Source organism: Rhinopithecus bieti, unplaced genomic scaffold, assembly GCF_001698545.2.
Source record: "Rhinopithecus bieti isolate Rb0 unplaced genomic scaffold, ASM169854v2 scaffold_5924, whole genome shotgun sequence".
NCBI classification, from domain to species: Eukaryota; Metazoa; Chordata; class Mammalia; order Primates; family Cercopithecidae; genus Rhinopithecus; species Rhinopithecus bieti.
The window spans coordinates 2639750-2656192 of NW_016805189.1; the positions used below are offsets into that span (position 1 = coordinate 2639750).

Below are 16443 nucleotides of genomic sequence, written 5' to 3' on the forward strand. Positions count from 1 at the left end.
AAAAAAAAAAAAAAAAAAAAAGAAGTAATGAGAAAGAGGCAAACTGGTGATACTGTGTTGTAAGGAGTTCAGGGATGGAATAGGTGATGGCGGATTCTGAACTACAGGCCAGGACTGAAACTGATCCCCAGAGCCTGTCTACACCTGAGCGTTGCCCCAAGGCATAATATTAAAAGTCCTGTTCTTCCCAACAGAGAGTGCTTACCTCTTTCATTTGCCACTCTGTCCATTCATTCACTTTATATTTATTGAGTATCTACTATGCATCAAGCTCCAAATGCATCTCTGCCCTTAATGGCCCCACCACAAGCCAGGCCAACAATGATCCATCTCGATACTCTTTTATTTGACACACAGCATTTTTTTTTTTTTTTTAGTTATAAGATGATTTTGGCCCAGTAGTAATGAAAAGGGGTCACATAGAGATAAATTATCAGTAGTTTTTTTGTTTGTTTGTTTTTTATCCCTGTCATGGCAAATCTGTAGTTTTAAAAGTGAACTACTCAGCATCAATTGCAGTTTTTTCTTTTTTTAAAAAAATAAACTAATATAATTTATTTTATGAAAGGAGTTTTAGGTTTACAGAAAATTTATTGGAAAGTATAGAGTGTTCCCACTCCCTTCCTTTCCTTATCTCTCTACTCTGGATCAATCCTGGAAATGTGCTTGTCTGCTTCCATAAAGGAGCTAATAAGATCACTAAGCACATTAACCTCATGCTTTTCAAATCCCTCTAATTTTACAAAAACAATTGGTAGAAGAACTCAGGTTACAGACAAAGCTCCTGCCTTTCTGACACAGAATTCAGAGCCAGCTGTGAACACATGAAATTCCATTCATGCTTATTGGACCTAAGGTGGCACTATTATAAGGAGCAAACTCCAACATCTCTCCTGGGCTTGCTTTTCCCCTATCCTGAATTTAATTTAGTGGAGTTGAGGAAGAGGAGGTGGAGGAGAGGAGTAGGTCCTTCTGGCAATAGTAGCAGCAATACCTAGATGTCTGCAGTGCTGGTGGACTTGACTGTGAATATGTTTCTGTTTTTCTCAAGGTACACAACATTACCCCAAAGCCCATGAGCCTTTGAGGAAGCAGTTCTGTAAAGATGGATTCTTTAGTCACATGTTCCATATCTTCTACTTGCTTCTCCAAGTCACTGTAGTTTCCTCTTTGAACATAACTAAGTGGGCTTAAATTCCATCAAACCTCTCCTGCACTGTAACTGAAATTTAGCCTAGGACAACAAAAATTTTCCTCACAACTGTTCACAGGTCTCTTTTCATTCTATCATAGAATTAACAATGCAGAGTAAGCCCAAAGATAGAGAGTGAAGGAGAAAATGAGAATTTAAAGGTTGAGCTGATCCTCAAATTAAAGACTTATTCTCTCTAGGTGAGGGTTCTCAGAATAGAATTCCCCTGAGCCTATCTAAGAATATGGCAGTTGGCTCCAAAACTTCTAAGAAAATCAGAAACCACCCAGCACCTCAGGAATACATTCATAGATCAACTGGAAATGCAGGAAGGGTCCTTTCTTAGAGATCATTTGATCTAGACTCCTGAAGATTTTGTCAATGAAGAAATTGTGGCCCAAAACAGTGGAGAAACCAGGCAGGCCTACATCAGAGTCAGGAGAAAACAGAAACGCAATGTCCTGATTCTTCTTACTTTTCACTATACACAGATATTGCTCCCTGCACACATGCATACATACTTAAAATCTACTTTCTACAGAGTTTAAGTTCACTTTAATCAGCTACAGACTGAAAATGAACAGGGATGCTTTGGTCAACCAAAGATATGTTAATGTCCAAAACCCCAGAAATAAGTTGGAAAAAAGTAATTGGCATTGCTGGTCCCTGGAAACTGTGTGGCCCTTTCTCCCCGACACTTTCATGCCTGCAAGCAAAATTATCTGTCACATACATGTGCAACTATCTCTGTTTCCCAGAGATTCCTGAGGGCAGCCAGCTAAGGCTAAAAGGCCTCGATGACAGAGCAACTAAAGTTTTCTCTCCATACTCTCTGGGCTGAAAGCTGGGCCTGCCCACTCTGTTCTAGCCACTGCCGGTTGTAAACTATGAAATTGTGCTACAGTTGATTGGGTGCCAGGTCCTGGACTAAGTGATTTTCTTTTGTCCTCACAATTACCCCTATCTGTCCAATGGGAAAACTGAGACTCAGTTAGGCGAACCCACTGGTCTCCCTCCAAAACCTGCTGCTGCCTTCCTGGCCATGTTCTGGTCAACCAGGAGTTGGCTCTTCTCTGTTCTAAAAGTGGAGTGGCAACTGTGAGGACCCCAAAAGAAGACCAGTTCCAGAAGCCAAGCCAAAAATACTGATGTGCTTTCTGCCCCCAGGAGTTGGAGGAACTGTACCTAAGCTCTTGGACTCAAGACACACATTACTAAACGTCAGGATGGCCAGCCACAGTCAGAATATTACAACTGGGTGCCCCAAATCTACAAAATTTTTCCTCTAAGTCCCAACATTCTATATTTTGTGCAATCAATTTCCCTCCTTCCTATGACAGTCTCAGGAGGAGCATTGTGTCCTCTTCCCTGGAAAATCTCTTCTTGCCACACCTCTTACCAGGTGACTGATTGGCCCCTGTTGACCTTCTGTGCATTTTACAGAAATTGTCCTCTTCACGGTATCTTTGCTTTGTGGTGGCAGATTGGGGGTGACATAATCACAGCCATAGCCATATAACACCAGAAGTGTCCCTGCTGCCTAGTCTTCCACCATTGAAAATCCACCCCTTCTGTCCATATGTTGTGCTATACCAGTGAGGGGATGTTGATGTTCAGGGGGGATGAATCCATATCTGCAGGTGGATGAAGCAAGGGATTTCACATAAATGAGTCTCTAATTCTTACCTAGCTGTGATGGCCTCTAAGCTCCAAGGTCACAGCTCAGATGGCTGAGCTGACCTTTGAACCCAAAGTAGCCTGGCTCACAGCTCATCACTACCCAATGCTGCCTCCTATTTCTGGAACTTTCTCCATTTTGGAGATACTCCTGGAACATCCCTAGACATGGCCTCCCACATTCCCCACTCCTACTTTCCATGGTGTTTGTCATTGCTCAGTTTTCCTCAAACTTAAGAAATATAGAAAGATACGGGCCCACAGCTCAGTGTAAAGGAAAGTTTAAAGCTGTGGTTTTCTGTGATCACTTGGTGTCAACACAGTTATGAACCTAAAAGCAAACGTGGGCACTAAAATTAAATGGCACTGGTTAAGTGTTTGGTTATAAGGTAGTCATAGATGTGATCCAAAATCAGGTTAGATTTGGTTTTTTAAAATATCAAGACATTAAATGTATTCAGTAATAAAATATTGAAATTAAAAAGTCAAAATTTTAAACTTTTCACTGAAATGATGGATTCCCTGGGAATCCATGGCCAGCAAATTAAGCAATAGAGGGGAAGATCACCTTCCTTTTCTCACAGGTGGGTGCCGGAGGCCCCCTGGACTTTGAGATAGGAGTTTCTGTGTGTGCATGCAGGAAGAGGAGGGACTCTTACAGCTAACATTTATTGAGTGCTTACTTTGTGCAAGACTGGTTAAGCACATTATATGTTGTATTTATTTAACTCTCCTATGAGGGTTATCATCACAGCAATCTGCTATGAGCTAGGTACTCTTATCTCTGCTTTTACTGATGAGCAAATCAAGACCTAGAGAGATTAAATAATTTGAGCAGGGTCACACAGTTAGTGGAGAAACCCTTGTCTATGGTCAAAGCTCAAGCTGCTAACTGAACACTAGTTCTCTCTCTCTCCCACGTGCAACCCTAATGAGGAATGTCAGCACAGTCAGTCAACCTCGGTTCTCCTCACTTTGTTTTTACCACCTCTGGTTGCACCAGCACTGATTCTGGGCATCACACAAAAAGCCTGCACGGGCACTCCCCACAGCACCAACTCAGCGTCAGGCCCACGACAGTGGCTTAGGAAACACTTGGCTTGTTGTGAAGGAGTAAAATGCTTTAAACAATAGATGAGTGTGGTGTGTGTGTAGTGTTGTTTGTTTCCATTTTTCTTATTATTCCATTCCCCTTTTTATGGATCACCAAACACTGGCTGGAGCAAATCCAAGCAAGTTAACTTTCTGTTATTGACAGAAGGACAAGGAAACCAAAATGAAGATCATATTCCCCAAGTAGGCTCCCACATGCCTTCTCCATCTCCTCTGGAACCTGGTGGATTTTTGAAAAGACAAAGCTCTTACATTTCTGTTATGGGGATGAGATTTAGGGCAAAAATTATGAGGCCTAACTGATGCGGGACATTCTCTCTGACTTGGGGCAGGTGGGCTGTATTCCCGGCTGCTTGGCTCTTTCCTCTCTTCCTTGGCTATTTCATACAGGCACTAAAGGAGCCCAGAGATATCTCCAGCGGTCATCTGAACCCCAGCTTCGGCGACCACCTCTGTCACAAAGACACTGTGCAGAGAAACTTGATTGAAAAGGCATATGTTCAAACCTGATTGAACTTGCTAACTTAAAGAGGCATTAAAGTCAGGAAATGAAAAAGAGATGAGCTGTATTAGTTTACCTTTGGGACCCGAGATAGTATATTTATACAGTCGCCATGAGGTAACAATGTGGAAGGGTTCCAAGGCTTGGCATGATCTAACCTGCAAGTCTATTTTCTTGTTTTCCGGTCTAGAATCCTCTCCTTGGGGGAGCTGAGAGCTGTCTGGTGCTAAACGTTTCCAGCCAGAGAACTTCTAACCTCTCTCTAGAGACACTCCTGAATAAATTAGTAAGTCGGATTCTTCTCTTTCATTTCACCTCACTGCCACTACTTACGTTCTTGGTACCAAGCTAAACAAGTCCCCACTTTGGTGGTTTACACGGAAACGTATTTGCTGTTTGTTTTCATGCTCCCTGAAGTCATTTCTGGGTCCTGGCTCTGTGTTTTTGGTTTCTTTAATCTTTCCTCATAAATCAGTCCCTCCATTCCCTTCATCTTTTTATTGCCTTTCTCTGAATTCTCTCCAATTTGTCTACATATTTCTAGTGCTGGGTGTCTAAACATAATTTACTGGACGAAAAGCCATATTTGGAGGGACCTCATCAATTTATCTCTTGCCCTGAATCTTTTCAAGGGGTCTTGGGTATAGTTCTAAATACCACTGACCTGTTTACTCCATTAATTAATAATAAATATCCCCTAGAACAACCTGATAATGTTGTCATGAGATTTCATGGCCCAACACTCCCTTAAAGAAGAGACTGTTGTTGGTTTTTTGTTTTGTTTTGTTTTTTCATATCCTCTGGTACACAGTAATTAACCAGTTTGGAGGGACCCACCTCACACCTTGGTACATTTTTTAATGAGTGATGTTAAAGAAAGATTTCAGGGTATTTTTCACAGGTAACCACAAGCTGATGGAGGAAGGCTGTTTCTAAATTGGCCGTTTAGATGGGACACACTTCCCTAGAGAAACTGTGCTGTTTGTGGTTAAGTTTAACACCTAGTTCACAAAATATACTTAACAAAGTTTTAAAAATATTCACAAATCCCATTGTGGCCAAGAGTAGGGTGAAAGAGGAATTCTTACATACAGGTAATAACTGTGCAAATTGGCACAACGTTTTGCAGGGTAATTTGGCAACATGTATCCAAAAGTTTTACAAGTACTTGGCCTTTGACCAATGGGTAATCAATAAGGTTACTTCTAGGAAGTTAACCTAAAAAATAAAAAATTTAAAAGGGGACAGAGATGTATGTACAAAATGTTTATCCAAGTATTATTTATAGCAGTAGGAAAATATTGACAATATCCTAAAAGATTTTTTTAAAGAGTGATTGGGTAAATAGAATGGAAATAGGCTACAAAGATGTATATACAAGGATATTTAGCATAGTATTATTTATAGTAGTATGAAAAACTGGAAATAACCTAAAATTTCAACATACAGTGATTGGTTAAACAAGTGGGTCTAGCTCCATATTTATTCAAACAGAACAATGCCTATGGTAGCTAGACATGGTGGCTCATGCCTATAATCCCAACACTTTGGGAAGCCAAGGTGGGTGGATCACTTGAGATCAGGAGTTTGAGACCTGCCTGGCCGACATGGTGAAACCCCATCTCTACTAAAAAAATACAAAAATTAGTCAGGCGCAGTGATGATGTTTCTTTCTCCACAGGTGACCTAGCAAAGCAAGGGCAAACTTATGTACACCTGCAGTCCCAGCTACTCGGGAGTCTGAGGAAGGAGAATCACTTGAACTTGAGAGGTGGAGATTGCAGTGAGCAGTAAGCTGAGATTGCACCGCTGCACTCCAGTCTGAGTGACGGAGCAAGACTCTGTCAAAAAAAAGAAAGAAAAGAAAAGAAGAGAAAATAAAGAAGGGAGGGAGGGAGGGAGAGAGGAAGGAAGGAAGGAAAAGATGCCTATGGCATATTGAGTTAAAAGAGCATCTGACGAAGAAGGAGTTATAATGTGATTCCATTTTTATTTAGAAAAATCTCTATCTCAGACTGGGCACGGTGGCTGATACCTGTAATCCCAGCACTTTGGGAGGCCAGGGCAGGCAGATCATGAGGTCAAGAGATCGAGACCATCCTGGTCAAAGTGGTGAAACCCCATCTCTACTAAAAATACAAAAATTAGCTGGGTGTGGTGGCACATGCCTGTAGTCCCAGCTATTCGGGAGGCTAAGGCAGGAGAATTGCTTGAACCCGGGAGGCAGAGGTTGCAGTGAGCAGAGATCATGCCACTGCACTCCAGCCTGGCAAAAGAGCAAGACACCGTCAAAAAAAGAAAAAAGAAAGAAAAAAAAAGAAAGAAAAAAAAGAATAATCTCTACCTCTAAGTTTATAAATATAAATAAATATATACATACATATATGAGACAGAGAGATCTGGAGATAAATATCCCAAAATATTCATAATGGTTGTCTGTAAGTGATAGGCTGAAGGTGACTGCATGTTCTACTTTATTGTCTAATCCCAATCCAGTGATCCTGGTTACTTGTAAAATTAGCAAAAACTATAAACATTCTTTTTACTTTTTGAAGATCAAAATTAAAACCAAATCAAGGGCCAGACATGGTGGCTCACACCTATGATCCCAGCCCTTAGGGACACTGAAGTGGACGGATTGCTTGAGCCAGGAGTTCCACGTTGCAATGAGCTATGACCACGCCATTGCACTCTAGCCTGGGCAAGACCCTGTCTCAAGAAACAACAACAACAAACAAAAGAAAAACAAAAACAAAAAACTAGTCAGAATATACTGGACTTGTATTATATGCAAAAGATAAATAAGGGTCACTTTCCTGCCTCGGGTAAATATGCAGCTCTTTGCAGTGCTATGAGAACACGCACAAGCTGAGGAAGGAACCATGATGGGGCCTGGGAAGACTGTGCAAGGCTTTGGAAAGGAGGTCATGTTTCATTCAGACCTTGAAGGATGAGCAAAGTAGGAAGGGGCATTCTAAGTCCACCACACTACCTCTTGAGTATCAAATTTACTTCTTTTAAAAAGAAGAAAAAAACTTCCTTCCCAGCATATTGTTGGTCTATCCCTCTAGTATGAATATAGTTACAATAATTATCTCTGTAACACACAGTATTTAGTGGTTGTGTTTGTATGATCAATGAAACAGTTAATCAATGTATATGACCAGCATTAAGCTGATTTTGCTAACAACCTATTAAAATGGAGAAAATCAAAGATCAAAATAAATAGTTAATGGAAAATCAATTCCAACTGGACTCTCAGTAAGGAAATGTCCTGCTTAAACATGTGGCCAGCACTGAGCTAAGTATGGAAACATTCTTATAAAAGTCCCTAGCCCCAGCCCTCTTCCACATTCACACCCTCATATGTGTCCAGGCTTCGTCATCGTCCGCACAGGGCTGCTGCTTGTTAACTGAGTGTTGATATGTTCTCTTCAACGACATTGTGAAATATTGACTCACATCTGATGTTTCCACTCACTTTCTAGATTCTTGGCTCTAAGACAGAATAGTCAACTGAATTCCAGATGCCAGGATGCACGTATCATCAAACGGAGGAATGATCCTCTGTTGAAAGATGATGTTTCTTTGTCCACAGGTGACCTAGGAAAGCAAGGGCATGCTTGTATGTGGACACTCACTCATACCATGTGTGCTCGGGTTGTGTGCCCAGGCTACCGAAAGCCCTTTGCATACTAAGTTCTTGGTTTATCCACAGAGCATTTTGCTGACTTCTCTCCAAAAAAACAAATAAATAATAACCAGTTCCTTAACCTTATTAAACCAAACACTTAAATTCTGAAGCAGCCTAGGAGAATAAGAAGAAAGAAACCACTAGAACCCACATTGCTGCACTCTCCTCAGAAGGTAGACTAACGATTTGATATGCTGGTTAAAACACACACACACACTCTGACACATACAATGAAAGTGGCCTAAAAAAGTCAAGATATGCTAGAAGATGATTATCTTGAATTCAGGGAGGACCAACGTCTACAGATAAAAAGAGCTCAAGAAGTACCAGGAAAGCACAACAATGCAAATGACTTAACATCACAGGACTGTGCACTTAAAAATGGTTAAAACGGGCCTGGTGCCCATTCAGAGAGGCATCTGACGTTCCTCTCCATGGACCCCAGAATATCCTTTTCTTTCTCATGTTTACTCCAGGGCAGCAACAGAGCCACTGTTATTTTTTGTCACTTGTAACCACATTGAATTCTAACGTATACCGCTTCCTAAAGGAAATTAGTCTTGAACAATGAGCAGGAGTTAACCAAACACAGAAAAGTAGATAGGGTGTTATAGAAGGGTAAACAAGTTAAGCACAGGTTTGGAGGTCTGCCTCTGCATGGTGAGTACATGGAACCATGAATGTGGAGAAGTCCAACATCCACTGCAAGGCACAGAAAAGCTGTACACAGGCCGGGCGCGGTGGCTCAAGCCTGTAATCCCAGCACTTTGGGAGGCCGAGACGGGCAGATCACGAGGTCAGGAGATCGAGACCATCCTGGCTAACACGGTGAAACCCCATCTCTACTAAAATACAAAACTAGCCGGGCGAGGTGGCGGGCGCCTGTAGTCCCAGCTACTCGGGAGGCTGAGGCAGGAGAATGGCGTAAACCCGGGAGGCGGAGCTTGCAGTGAGCTGAGATCTGGCCACTGCACTCCAGTCCGGGCGACAGAGCGAGACTCCGCCTCAAAAAAAAAAAAAGAAAGAAAAGAAAAGCTGGACACAAGCCTGGAAAACACAGGGAAAACTAAATCTGAGATAATATTGTATGCCACACAAGGGAGCCTAAATTTTATCTTGATTAGGACAGGAAGCTATACACAGTTTTTAGATGGGGAATGATAGACTCAGATTTGCATTTAGAAAGATCACTCTGGAAATAGAGAAGGGAATGAAAGGCAGCAAGCTGCAGTCAGATAAGTGACTGCTGCAATCGTCCAGACAGAGAGGGCCCTGAAACTTACCTACACCCTTGGAGCCACATGAAATAAGAATAAACCTACCCCTAGAAGTCAGAGACAGCAGGGAATCTTGTACTGAGTTATTGCGAAGAATTCATATGCCAGTTCCAGTCCTTTATTTGGACAGAAAAGAATAGAATATAAAGAACAGTGTGTCTTAGAACCGTCTGGTACAATTGGCCCCAGTCATCAGACCTGCCTCTGACCCATGAAGCTGTCACCCAAAAACATAATTAATTTCTAGACCTTCTTCTCATTCTAGATCTGTGTCCAGAATCATTTCAACCTGGATCTGCCTTGTCCTTGATTCAAAGGCCCTTGATGGTCTGACAGTCAGCATTCTAAACTCATGCCCAACTCTCTGATACTTACCTCTGACCAGCCACTGCCCCATTTCTTTGTTTTCCTTTGCAGCAAAACCTCTCCCAAAACTTTTACGTACTAGTTGTCTGCAATCTCCCTTTCCTTCCATTCTATCTTAAATCCACCCAACACATACACTGAAACTGTTTTTCTCAAGATCATAAATGACATGCATGTTGACAAATACAACAAATAATTCTCAGTTATCGTCCAATTTGACTTAGTAGCTTTTTTTTTTTTTTTTTTTTTGGAGACATCATCTCACTAGGTGCCCAGGCTGGCCTTGAACTCTGGAGCTCAAGCGATCCTCCTGCCTCAGCCTCACCAGTAGCTGGAACTACAGGCAACTGACACCATGCCCCTAATCAGCAGCATTCGACACACCTACTTGTTGATAAACCTTCTTTACTTGCCTTCCAGGATCTACAACTTTTAGTTTCCTCCTATTTGCCTGATTACCCTTCTGTATCCTTTGCTGGTTCCTCCTCTTCCTCTCTACCTCTTAAATATTGCAGTGTCCCAGGCTTTGTCCTTGGTCTTTTCCATCTATACAAGGGTTTCTCAACTTTGACACTACTGACTTTTTGGCCAGATAATTCTTTGTTGTTGGGGGCTGTCCTAGGCATTATAGGATAGATTATATAGTAGCATCCCTGCTCTCTGTCCAGTAGGTCCCAGTAGCAACGACCCACAACCAAAAATGTTTCTAGACATTTTCAAATATCCCCAGGGGAAGCACCTCTGGTTGAGAACCAATGCTCTAGGTCTATAGGAAATTCTCTTTACTGTAAGTGTCTAAGACCTTAGTGATCTCTTCCAGTCTGAGGTTTTAAATACTATCTATAAGGCAATGATTCCCAATTTTACATATCCAGTCCAGACCTCTCTTTTGAACTTCAAATGGACTAAAATGTTCAAATTCCCATTCAAACATTTTGCTTCAATATATAGTGGACATCCCAAACTCACTATGCAATCTTCCCCATCTCAGTTGAAGGTAACACCACCACTCTTCTAGTTGCTCAAACTAAAAGTCTTGGAATCATCCCTGACTTCTTTTTCTTTCACATCCTGCATCCTGCCAAGAAATCCTATTAACTCTACCTTGAAAACACATCCAGAATCTGACCACTTCTTACCACTACTACTACCCTGATCCAAGTCGTCATGATCTCACACCTGGGTTGTGCAGCAGCCTCCTAACTGGTCTCTCTTGATATATCTTTGTGCCTTCACTGTCTGCTCTCTGCAAAGCAGCCAGAATGAGCCTTTTAAAATATGCCAGATAATTCCACTTCTTGCTCAAAACTCTCTGTCTCCTTATCTTGTTCAGAGAAAACTCAAACTCCACACAAGTCTCTGCGAGTCCCTTGTCACTTTTCTGACCTAATAAACTGCTATGCTTAGTTATCATCAACTGAGATGAAAAAGCTGAGGGGTGGGGCAGGTTTAGAAGGAAGATCAGGAGTTCATATTTGAATGTTCTTACGTCTGGAACTCAGAGGGAGTTCTGCACTGAAGGCACACATTTGGGACTTGTTGGCATAAAGATGGTATTTAAAGACATGAACCTGGAACAGGTCAGCAAGGGAGTAGATACAGATAAAGAGGGGCTAGGGCTGAGCCCCGAAGCACCTCAGTATTAAATGGATGGGAAGAAAAGGAGAAACCAGTGATAAAAACTTCAGCTGAATTAAATGTAATGGAGTTTAACTGAGCAATGAATGATTCATGAACCAGGCAGCCTTCTGAGCCAGAATAGGCTCTGAGATTTCAGCACAGCCATATAGGGGAAGAAGATTTATGGACAGAAAAAGGAAAGTGACGTATAGATAATGGAAGTGAGGTACAAAAACAGCTGGATTGGTTACAGCTCAGCATTTCCTTATTTGAACATGGTTTGAACAGTTGGCTACATCTTATTGGCCAAGACTCGGTGATTGGCACAAGTGTAGGATATGGGTCTGTTTACACCTCCACTTGTTATAGTTCACAAGGTACAGAGAAACTGTAGGCCAAACTTAAAATATGTAAGGAGGCAGCTTTAGGCTAAATTTGATATAATACCAGCAAAGGAGATTGAAAAGCAGGAATCAGTGAGGTAGAAGGAAAACCAAGTGTGTGTCATATCCTATAAGCTGAGTAAAAAACAGTCTCTATGAACAAAATCTGAGTCAAAAGTTTCCCTCAAATTCTAGATTCCTCTTAGAGACTTTTCCAGGAAATGTATAATCAAACTATTTGCATTCCAAATGCAGCCTGCAATGTAAATATCTTTCATCACTGCACTATATTGTCCATTAATTTATCACATACAATTCTTGTGGTTCAGATTCTCATCTTCAGATTCTCAACCTTCAGTTCTGAGGTCCCTGAAACATGTCAGGGTCTATAGAGGGGATCTCCATAGCCAGCTCAGGACACTGTAGGGCTGGCCCTCCTCCCTCCTCAATGTGAGCCCCTGCTCTATATGTTGAGGAATTCCTCAGAAGGTGACTTTACTGACCTGAGGAATTCCTCAGCATGTAGAGTAGGGGCTCACACTGGAAAGGGGTGCTGGGCTTCAGTAGCAGATTTACCCTTTGTGCAGCCAGGGATAGCCACCTGGTCGGGCTTGTTATGACAGAGTGGCCTGCACTAGACACAAGGTAGTGTGTATGCCCTAAATCAGACAGAACATTTATTTGCCCTTACTTAAAATAAGTCACTCTACTTACTTTAAAAGGAAGCTGGGCCGGGTGAGGTGGCTCATACCTGTGATCCCAGCACTTTGGGAGGTCAAGGCGGGCGGAACACTTGAGGTCAGGAGTTTGAGGCCAGACTGGCCAACACAGTGAAACCCTGTCTCTACTAAAAATCCAAAAATTATCTGGGCGTGGTGGCACTCGCCTGTAATCCCAGCTACTTGGGAGGCTGAGGCAGGAGAATTGCTTGAACCCAGGAGGCAGAGGTTGCAGTGAGCCGAGATCACGCCACTGCACTCCAGCCTGGGTGACAGAGCAAGACTCCGTCTCAAAAAATGAAAAAATAAAATAAAATAAAAAGAAGCCGTTTTCAAAGTCATTCTTCAGGAAATAATGATCCTTGGCTGGGAACTCTGTACCTGGTGCCCCTTATTCAAATGCCATGTCTATATACTTTTTAAACTTTGCTAGATTTGAGCACAGGTGAAGGAGGTAACAATGGGATCCATTCCGCCCTTCCTCAGGCAAGCACTCAGTTAAGAGTAAAATGTCCAGCGTAAATTACTAGAGCCAAAGCGGCTGGAAAATATTTCCATGAAGCAATAGTGGCATCTAGTGGTCAGATGAAATAATCACATGCCTGCTCACTTCAAGTGAAGGGGAAGAAAACAGTAAAACCCCAAGCCTTTTTACTCTCCCTTTATACCTCTTATCCAACCACACCTGACAGGGAACTGGTTGAAAAACCAGAAAAGCCAGAACAGAGAATCATTAAAATGATACATGCAGAGTTCACTAAAGACTTTAACCTAAAACACACATCAAACTATGCGTTTATTCACCAATCATGCGATGCAGGGCCAGGGTCTCTTTCCTGAATGCAGATTCACCAAGTTGCTGCTAGTCTCTGTTGCACAAATCAAACCATTGTACATCATTACAGTGTCCAGCATTTACTTACGATATGGTGAGAACCTTAAGACACTTTTGAAACAAAATTGCCTCCACTGATTTTTATGATTTTTTTTTCTTACAGTTGTCTCTCTCACCTTTTATTCAATGACGCTTTTTTGATAACTCAGTTTTATCGAGGCTTTCCAAAGCTTTTATCTTAGATTTTACAGGAACTGCATCTCTTTCTCTTTGTACTCATATTTCACCTGTTTATTAACTATCTGATCACATACAAATCCTCCAAACATAAACTGGAACAAATGAAATGGAAGGAAGATGGTTATTTAGATAAGGCTTACCTATGTTCATTTTTTTCGTAAGCCAGGGGGCAGGAGTATTTTTTTAAGATCTGATTTAAATTTCCAACGCCCACCGCATTTATTTCATTTCACCTCTCTTTCACTTTCCTGCAGCGCAATTTCCCCCTACCTCCTTCACTTACAGCCCAAACTCCCATCTCCTGTTCAACTGGAGTAGAGATTCCTTCACTCTCTCCCACTTCTACCTGCTGTACTTCCCCACACCAGCTTCTCAACATTTCTGTTTCTTCAGCCTTCCTTCTTATCTCAAAGAAAAGGAAGCTCCCAAGTGTGCACTTACCATTTGGTGTTTGCCTTTCCTTCACCCATCTACCTTTCCCTGCGGGACTTTAAACTCCTGTGAGGGAAGGAATGTGACTTTTCTGGTCTGTGAAACTCCAGAGTGCTGTCCTGGCCTGAGAACGTTGCTCTTAGTGTCAATAAAATGATGTCATGGCTCACTGGAGAATTGGGATGACACCGAGTTGAGTAGTTCGTCATGCCTTTGGGAGACCTTGGGGAGCACAGGTCGTCTACCAGGAGAAGCCAGTAAGGTCGTGTCCAACTCCAGTGCAGAGTTTTGTGAACTCAGTTGTAACTACGATTTTTCAGTTCCCAAATACCTTGTCAGTTCTCTCCTCACGTGGCAAAACACAGTGTGTTAACTAAGGAAGCCAAGGAGCAAACCCATGGTGTCTCTGACAGTCCGTCCATCCCTTGACACTATCCCAGACTTTTGACCTGAAAACGTAGCCTAACAGCTTTAAAGAACCAAGGCTAATGAAGTTTGCATACTGTTAGGGAAGTCAAGTGCCTTTCATTGGGCCATCAAGTGCTATTGGCAAGAAAGATAAGACAATAGGAGAGCCAATGTAAAGCAATTAGTTAAGATAATAGAAGAAATGGAAAGGCATTATGCTGATTTTTGCAAATGTATGACCAATTAAGGCTAATCTGCCTTGGGGCAATAATGCCTGATCCCTGCATTGGACAGAAAGGAATATTTGGAAGTTTTTCTGCTGGCCTAGTCAAATTCAATTCTGTGTGAATATTAGTCCTTGTGAGTAATGACAGACCTCTTTAGCATCCACTAATTCATATTCTTTAACACACCATCATTTTCCCCTCAGATTAGAAGCACACTTTTTTTTCTCTTTAGGCTAAAACATACCATTGTTCTGAGGTCCTTTTCAGCTTTTCTAAGAGTGAAAAACAATGGCAAGCAGCCCTTGCCTCTTTCATACACCATGCCCATTAGCTGTACCCCTGTTAATGGGTGTTGGCTTTCATTTCCTGCAAAACTATGACTTTTTAATAATCATGGCCTTTTTGTTCCCAAAGCAACTTAAAAGAGGAGGGACACCAGCGTGGGTCACTGTATTTTAGGATCTAGTTGCCCATGTGGTGTCCACATACCATGAGAGGCCAAGCAGTTGCTCCAGTCCAACCCCGACTCTGAGAGGGAAAGATCTTCTGAGTGCCTGTAGTACAATATCCTCTCCCGTTGCCTCCCAGATCACAATCTTCCATTACATCACATTAGTACAGCGGGTTAAGGGGTGGGGGGACAGGCTTTTAGAGGGACTACCACCAAGTGGTTAAGAATAAGGGAGCTGGCCGGGCACGGTGGCTCACGCCTGTAATCCCAGCACTTTGGGAAGCCGAGGCGGGCGGATTACGAGGTCAGGAGATCGAGACCATCCTGGCTAACACAGTGAAACCCCGCCTCTACCAAAGAATACAAAAAATTAGCCAGGCGTGGTGGCGGGCGCCTGTAGTCCCAGCTACTCGGGAGGCTGAGACAGGAGAATGGCATGAACCCAGGAGGCGGAGGTTGCAGTGAGCCGAGATCGCGCCACTGCACTCCTGTCTGGGCGGCAGAGTGAGACTCTGTCTCAAAAAAAAAAAAAAAAAAAAAAAAAAAAAAAAATAAGGGAGCTACAGCCGCACTCCCAGGTTCAATTCCATCCTCTGCCACTCTCTGGCTCTATGATCTTGAGAAAGTGACATCCTCTCCAAGTTCCAGTTTCCTCATCTATTGCAGAAGAAGGAACACTAAAGCCGGGCATGGCGGCATGCGCCTGTATTCCCAGCATTTTGGGAGGCCGAGGCAGGCCTAGGAGTTCAAGATTACGTTGAGCTATGATTGAGTTATGAGCTATGATTGTGCCACTGCACTTCAGCCTGGGTGACAAAGTGAGACCCTGTCTCTTAAAAATAAAAGAAGAAATACTGGTACTTACTCTGAGGGGAGGTTACAAGAATTAAAGGAGGCAATCCACGTAAGGCTGTTAGCACAGTGCCTGTCAAACAGGAAGCACTCAATAAATATTAATTGTTATTTTGTGTTTATCTTCCTTCACTATCCCATAGACCCATAATTCTCAAAATTTGTGGTCTCTGAACCTCTTTAGACAAACTTTAAATTTCACATAAGCTCTTAAAAATTATGAGGACCCTAAAGAGCTTATACATGATATCTTTTATTTAGTGTATTATAAGTCAAGTCAAAATATTTTAATTATTTTAAAAATACAATAAATACTTTATCATAAATAAGATTCTATGAAAATAACCACATTTTCCAAAACAAAATATTTGGCCAAAGGGCAGCATTGCTTTACATTTTGCAAATCTCTTTCATGTCTGGTTTAATAGAAGACAGCTGGGTTCTCCTATCTACTC

General features: G+C 42.1%; 1 long non-coding RNA gene across 1 annotated transcript in view; it reads right to left on the bottom strand.

Moving 5' to 3' along the window:
• LOC108529338 (uncharacterized) overlaps positions 1–16443 on the bottom strand; it is a 95244-nt gene that overhangs the window by 75523 nt on the left and 3278 nt on the right. Inside the window, exon 2 of the long non-coding RNA XR_001885507.1 lies at positions 7966–8087. This is a non-coding gene — a long non-coding RNA (uncharacterized LOC108529338). The remainder of the gene's footprint in view (positions 1–7965; positions 8088–16443) is intronic.